We start from the raw sequence: 7,805 nt of genomic DNA on the forward strand, positions 1-7,805 counted from the left end.
GTGTTAATTGAAAAATGTAAGTCACTGTAAATGTAGGTCATATCAGATAGCACATGGCATTTTTTTTTTATTTTTGGAAAGGTTGATAGTAATGAAGCTGCTATTTCTTTTGCATAACTGCAGATTTGATTTTGTATTTGAAATCAATTTAAAGTCTTGGGGCTAGTATTTAGTTAATTTCCAAAATAAACCACTGCCATTTAAACAGGTGAACCTTTATTATGAAGTGGAAAAAAAAAACTTGGTTTTAATCAAGAGCCATGAATTATTCCCTGGGAATTAGATGAAAAAATATATTTGTAACTTTAAAGAAAGAAATTTAAAAATTCCCGGATCTACGGGATTCTTTCTTGGCCAACGTCACATCCTTCCACCGAGTTGGATGGAAATCTGTTCAACTGATCCTGCTGACAAACAAACAAGCAAACATAAGCTGTTCTCAGACATGAACTCCGTGACAATCCGGGGGAAACTGAGCCCGCACCTTTCTACAAACTTTGCCTTTCACATTTGAACGGAGCAACATTCACGGACAATTACGTTCTCACACCCAGCCCTGCCGGGGAGTTTCAGGGAAAATGTCTGGACTTCAGCAATAACCCCTTTGCCAGACAATAAAGATTCGTGGAATGGGCCCATTTAATTTCATTTTTTAAATTGACTCCCGCTTGTAAATAGGAAATGAACATGTTGTTGACCGCCACACAACTTCGTAGGGGAGTAACATTAGACCCTAGAATAACATCACCTCCTCCTTTGCTCCCATCACAACTACCACAGCCACTCGGGTCTTTGTCACTTGGATGTAAATGAAACCCATTCTGGGGAAGTGGTCTCAGATCTTGGACCCCACTGTACATCGTTCTTCCCGTGGGGGCAGACATAAAAAAACCATCCTGTCTTAACCAGCTGAGCCGCAGCTCTCACACGGATCGCATGGCTACAGCCGCTCTCACAAAAGAGATTTATATATGAAGTTCAGATGAGGCCTCACGGTCTCATCGTAACATTAAAGTTTGAATCTGTGAATTGAACTTTTTTGAAGGCGGATGACTTCGAACACACACTGAAACTCGAACCACCACCACGGAGAATCTGGCTTTAGCAGCTGACTGAGGCACAACTCCTGTCAGTTCATGTGAAACAGGCAGGACGAGGAGTTACTTTTTAAACAAGGAATTACTTCAAACAAGCTGGAGCAGAGGCTGCATGCTTCGGGGGCTATTATCTACTTTGCGCGCAACTATTTTGCAGCCTCCCTTTCTCTTCTCGGAGTGTACACGCACACAGGGACACTTCAGTAAACACAAACAGGAGAATCTCCTCGGCAGGACGGAGAGTCTGCGCGGCAGCAGCAGAGGACACATTTCGCTCTGGGCCTGACAATGGTTTCAGAGACATGGGCCAGTGCTCCAGAAGAATGTGCCTGTGGTGGAATCAAATAAAGCAGGGTCTGTTATAATATCACCATCCTTAAATGGCCCTGGGTTCACCTGACCTCTTTGTTCAACTCTAAAGTTATGGACTATTGTAGGAAAACGGTATTCTGGGGATTTTGTTTCCATTACATCGTTATTATGAGGATATTCAGGGGGACAGAGGCACATTTTTTTCACTGTATTACTTTAATATTTCATCTTTTCTTTTAACTTCCCTTACATGATCCCCATTATTGGACCTTTGTTGTTCATGCTGGTTGCTCTCTAGGGAAGGATGTAGCAGAAGGCACAGGTGAACAGATGGGACATAAAATCACATATTTAACCTATAAGCGTGGGTGGAATGATAATTTAGGACATTGAATGGGACAAAAAACAGACTGACAAACCTCCATTATGCTTCCCAGTGCAATGCTGCATTAATTTGCCCCGTATCAATATTTATTCCTCATTAAGGTTGTCACCCTGCGCTGTTCTGCCAGGTGGAACCAGTGAGCATCTTGCAGGAGAAACGAGAGACCATCCATCCATTTGCAACACAAATGATCATCGAGCACGACCATATGTCGGTGGGTTTCTCTGCACCACGTGTGCCACAGCTGCCGTTTTCTAAGGGAGCGCTTTACCACCTCGTTCAGTGGCATCTCGGAAAGTGCACATCGATGATGTGATTTCGAGCCGTAACAACTCTACGAGTTCAAAAGTCTATGACTTGCTCAGGTATTTTATCAAATTCCCCATCTCTCCATGCATGGATCGCATAAAACTCCTTGCAAGGAAACAACGTGAATTCCATGACCTTTGAAATCCTTGCTCGCAGACAGTCGGGTGCAGAAAAAAGCAGTTTTTTCCAGTTACAGTTGACAAACGGTACAATCGATAAAACGGCTACTGCGGACATGTGCGTGTGCCTGTGGACCTGCGAAAAGCAGGAATGCATAAAGTGCTGGAAATTGTTTAGCGAGCTTGACGGGCACCTTCACTGAATCCCCCCCCCCCCGCCGACAGACGAACACACCGAAATGCTGAGGACACAGGGTTTCTCATGCCGGCTGCCAGGGACAACCATAGACTAAATATAAAAAGGTCACAAGCCCGGGGTCTATTCATCTCAATATAGAGTTTTATCTGACACACACACACACACACACACACACACACACACAAACACACACACACACACACACACACACACACACACACACACACAGACACACACACAGACACACACACACACACACACACACACACACACACACACACACACACACACACACACACACACACACACACACACACACACACACACACACAGGAAAATGTTGCTGTAAATACAACTACAGCCTATGAAAAGGAAATTATCACTAGAGGGGCAGTAAGCGATTTTAGAAAGAAATAAAGTCTGTCGTTTGTTTCTAACCGCATTGGTCGGGAGTTTAAATAAGTGAGTGAATTAATTAAGACACGTTAACACATCACAGTTCACAACGTAGGTAGGCAGAATTGTTGGGGCTGTGTATCACTCACCTCAGAAACAGGGGGGAAACTATCAATATTGAAAGGGTGATGTTTCCTCTGTATGAAAATGTACTCAAATTAATAATCCAATGTGTACACAATTCACAGACGGACAAACAAACTTACAAAAAAAACCTGCAGATCATCCTGCAAAACTTTACTCATACTCTTTACTCACGCAAATGTTATAAAAACATTCTCTTGGCAATTATGCTAATCGTAGAATATTATAACAACCACATTAGCGACGTACCTGAGAGATGTGGGTGGAGATAGAAGCAATCAATCACGGACTAAGAGACTAAGACTAATCTGCAGATCACTGGTAACACTTTTATAGCACAACACAAAAATGAAATATACAATAGATGATTTATATTGCTTTTGACATTTTAACAATGTACATTTTTCTCAGTTTTTAAACAAATCTTATGATCTTTTCATCATGTCTTTATGATCTCTCATCACAGCGTTGTGACAATAACGAACCATTACTTTCCATAACTTGTCACGTGCTGTTTGAGGTTCAGGTGAGACGATGAAGTACCATCAGGGACGTCCAGTATCAGATGCCAAAACAATTCACAAGTAAAAGTAATGCCCACAGACAGGACTCAACTATTAAATCTTTCATTGCGATGATTGTGAGGCAAATAGTAGAAACATGGCATTCACATTATAAAGTCATTTGTGGTTAATGTTCATTCTGAGGTGAACGTGAATGAGCATCAGTTTTCATGACAATCGATGCAATATATTTTTCGAGACGGTTCATTCAGGACCGCAGAGAAAGGTCTTACATTTCTGCCCTGAATTCCATGGCAACCCATCGAGGAGTTTGTTCAGATGTTTCAGTTTGGACCAGAGCGGCGGGTCTACTGACAAACAGACATCTCAGTCCCCAGAGATCAGTTTTGCGGCTAGTATGGGGAGAATGTGTCCGACAACAACGACACAGCGTTTCTCAATTGCTCTGAAAATTGCTTTGAAAAAAAAAAGTCTGGGGTTTTGTGTGTTGGGAGTGGAGACACAGGCCACCACTGCTCCCCACTGAAAACTAAACATGGACATAAAGTCATAAATGCAAGAATAACAAACGGGAATTTGAAACTGTTCTCTTCCTCTTTGTGAATTCTGGTTCTCTGATTCAAGGATATGGTGTATCAGATATTTCATTAGGAGTAATTTGGCTTCATATGCAAGTCAGCAATTACAGCAATGTGTTTAAAAGTGTGAATTTTAAATTTAAATGTCCGAGGTAAGAGCACATGCCTGTGTGTCAGTATGTGTGTAGCAGTGGAGTGTGTCCATGCGGTGTGCAGCACTGGGTTTGTGTGTGCAGCCTCAGTTTTTCCCTGACTCAGTGTTTTTTTTTTTGCATCCCGAGATCAAAGTGTGGAGAGCTCGATGAGAACTGCAGTAAAGTTTCAGCAGCCGATGAATATACATGAGGTGGGACATTGACGCAACGCACACATACACACATCCCTTTACCAACAGCAGACAATACACAAACACCACGCTGTTGCGACACACGCACACACAACCAGCTGAAGAAGGATGGACATCCCCACACATACACACGGTGTACAGGGTTGAACACTTATACACACTTTTTTAATAAAGGTTGAACAAAGTAAGGGCAGAAACGTGACACACATACTGTGTGTGTGTGTGTGTGTGTGTGTGTGTGTTTCATTAAGTGGGACTCAACTCCTGCATGTTTGTTTTGGTGCGGAGAGGGGCAACAGGGTAATCCTGCATTTATGAAAGATACACACAGACACACACACACACACACACACACACACACACACACGCTGTTCTCACACACCCTCACTGTCTGAAAGCCACCCGTACACCAGCCACACTGAGGGACGCAGACACACACAGACCCACACAGGCACATGCATATGCACACGTGGAAGTGCATGAGAGGGCAAACACACATTCATGCACTTCCCTCTTTCTCCGATCCACCCCATAAGGAGCAGGAGGCCTTTGGCAAACACCCCGCTAATGGATCAAGTGTTGTGCAGCACATGGCAGACTAATCTCCAGCCAGACCAAACGAAAGACACAACGTGGTGCACGAGAAGAGGAAGTCAACCGAAACTGAACAAAGGTGAAGAGACGGACAGTGGCGAGAAATCGCATTCAAACCTGTGACTCTACACGGTGCAGGCATGAACGACTGTGAGTGGCTTTTGTTGCATTTGACAAAGATTTGTCCTGAATGAAATACGTTTTGAAAAAATGTACTCGCCTTGAAAATTATAAATGAGGACACTGTACCTCTTCTGCGACAGAGGATTATATCCACATCTGTCCCTCCTACGATGTACTGTTTAACTTTATAGAGTCGGAAAAAAAGAATGTTCATCAATATTGCTGATGTCAGTGGAGTCTATATCGTGTGAATATGATCTGGTTCACCATTTGCTCTAGAAATGCCTCAAAATCTGCCACCAGAATGCAACCATCTTAACTCTATTTGTAAAATTTCAGTCAGTTAATTTATATTTATGATATAATTCACATTTATGCTTTTATATTTTAAAAGCATTTCACACGTTTCTTTTAATGAGCAGCATGCGTTTTAGGATTTTATATCCACGGTCCCCGATACCATCCGAGCAAGGCACTTATCTAATATGAAATATGGATTTGACAACCTTCTGACAGCACATGTAGATGAAATCCATTAACACGGACACAGCAGCAAATACATTAAAATGTGTTCCTGTGGTACGTTTACTATCCATTGTATATAGTTAAAGACAAAATAATATTCCGCAACACAATAGTGCACGCACGCGCACGCACGCACGCACGCACGCACGCACGCACGCACGCACGCACGCACGCACGCACACACGCACACACGCACACACGCACACACGCACACACGCACACACACACACACACACACACACACACACACACACACACACACACACACACACACACACACACACACACACACACACAGTATGAATCACTGAGCAGTGTAATGATAGGTGAGTCCAGGATGGCAGGATCCCAATTGGTTTGACTAATGAAAGAGCATCCCATCTCTTATCAATGAATAATGCATCGCGCATTACAAAATGCTCTACTGCATGGATTATTAATATACACCCACAATCTGCACACATGTATAGACAGACACGCACACACACATGCTGACACAAACACAAAAAAAGGCTGAAATGAACAAAAAAAAAACTTCCGAAGGTCGGAAAAACATGCACAAACATGCCCCCCCAAAAACACGACTTAATGAAGGTTTTAATAATCGGTAAATGGAATCCTTGCTGACAAGATGACTGCTCGGTTGTAGCGGTATTGATCAGAATACGTGACACACTCACAGACAGACGTTAAGATGTTAACAGACGCAATGCCCCCTGAGTGTTTGTCTTGAGCTTTGTTCAGACATGCACCGAGGTCCAGACATTTTCTGGAGAGGCTGCATGTGAGAAAAAAACAAATATCCCCATATGTTGCTTCAGACGTTTTCCCAAACGTTTCCTTCCAGACCAGAAAATGCCTGAATGACCCCATGTGAGAATGCAGAAGGCAAACCTCCAGAGGATTCACGGTGAGCGGGTGGGCGCTCTACCCGGGCGCCACCCCTCGCCTGAATGTTCTGGAAATGCTCCTGCTTTTGTGAACGCGTCCGACTGCACAGCCTCCTGCTTCCTTCTTCATATGGGAACTCCAGGAAATGTCTGGGCACAATTTAGAGTCCATGTCTGATAGAGTCGTACGGGGAGTTTGTCAGGTGACCACTAAATTCTAGCCATTTCTTCCGACTGTGCTCAAAAAAACCACAGTCATCAGACTTTGACTGTAGCAGCATCCATCAGGATGAACATTAACAAAAAAACATTAACTGATCTTATAACACATTCCTCAGATATGTCAATATAGAAGGGACAATAAGGAACAACTATCATGGCTGACACTAATGTGAGCACACGAATAAATCAAGTTTGTTCAAGTTCAAGTTATCAATTGTCTCATATTTCACAAGATCCTGACGTGGGCTGAATTTATGTCCGAGTGGAGAGATTTTATCCCAATACAGTGGTTACTAAGTAAAAAGTTGGAGTATTTGCAATGAGGAATCTGCAAATAAATCTGCCTCAGTGACTCCTGTATCCAACAGTAACAATAACTTTACCAAGACAAAAAATTCAACCAACCAATAGTGGATGTGACAATAACATGAATTAAAAGAAGTGACAGGGTCGAGTGCAGCTTTATCTGTAATGAGTGATTTTTAAGGGGGTTTTTTCATGGGTATATAGACATGTTTATTAGCTTTCATCTTTAACAGGCTGCAAAAGTGACATGAGTTTAAGAAAGGCCAAAGTTGAGACGGACAAGCAGAGACAATGTGCAACTATCCAAGCTATGTGCACTTGCATCTAGTAAATGCATTCTGTGAAAATCAGGGTCATAATATTGGGGAACACCAAAGCATCGGAGAGGTAAGGCAGGTGCAAAGGAATTTCAAACTGTTTGGACGAAGCGAGGGGTTTCCTACGTGCTGACATCAGATCTTACAGCAACATCAGAGGGTCAAAGCCGTCCGACTGAGTTCAGAGAGTCCGTTCACTTGGAAGCACAAAAAGTGAAGACTTTGTTTTTCTACAGTTACAGCTGTTATGATTTTTTTAACTTGATGGGGTCATGTCAGGCTTCACAGCAGATGAGTTATGGGTGAAAGGGGTTTAAAATGGGGGGGGGGGGGGCAGGTGATGAGGTGACAACTTAATTATCGCAAAGGTTACAGGCGACAAAAGAGGGTCGATACACAACTTCATGTGTTTTATATTT

The sequence above is a fragment of the Scophthalmus maximus genome, chromosome 3 (assembly GCF_022379125.1).
Source record: "Scophthalmus maximus strain ysfricsl-2021 chromosome 3, ASM2237912v1, whole genome shotgun sequence".
Classification (NCBI taxonomy): Eukaryota; Metazoa; Chordata; class Actinopteri; order Pleuronectiformes; family Scophthalmidae; genus Scophthalmus; species Scophthalmus maximus.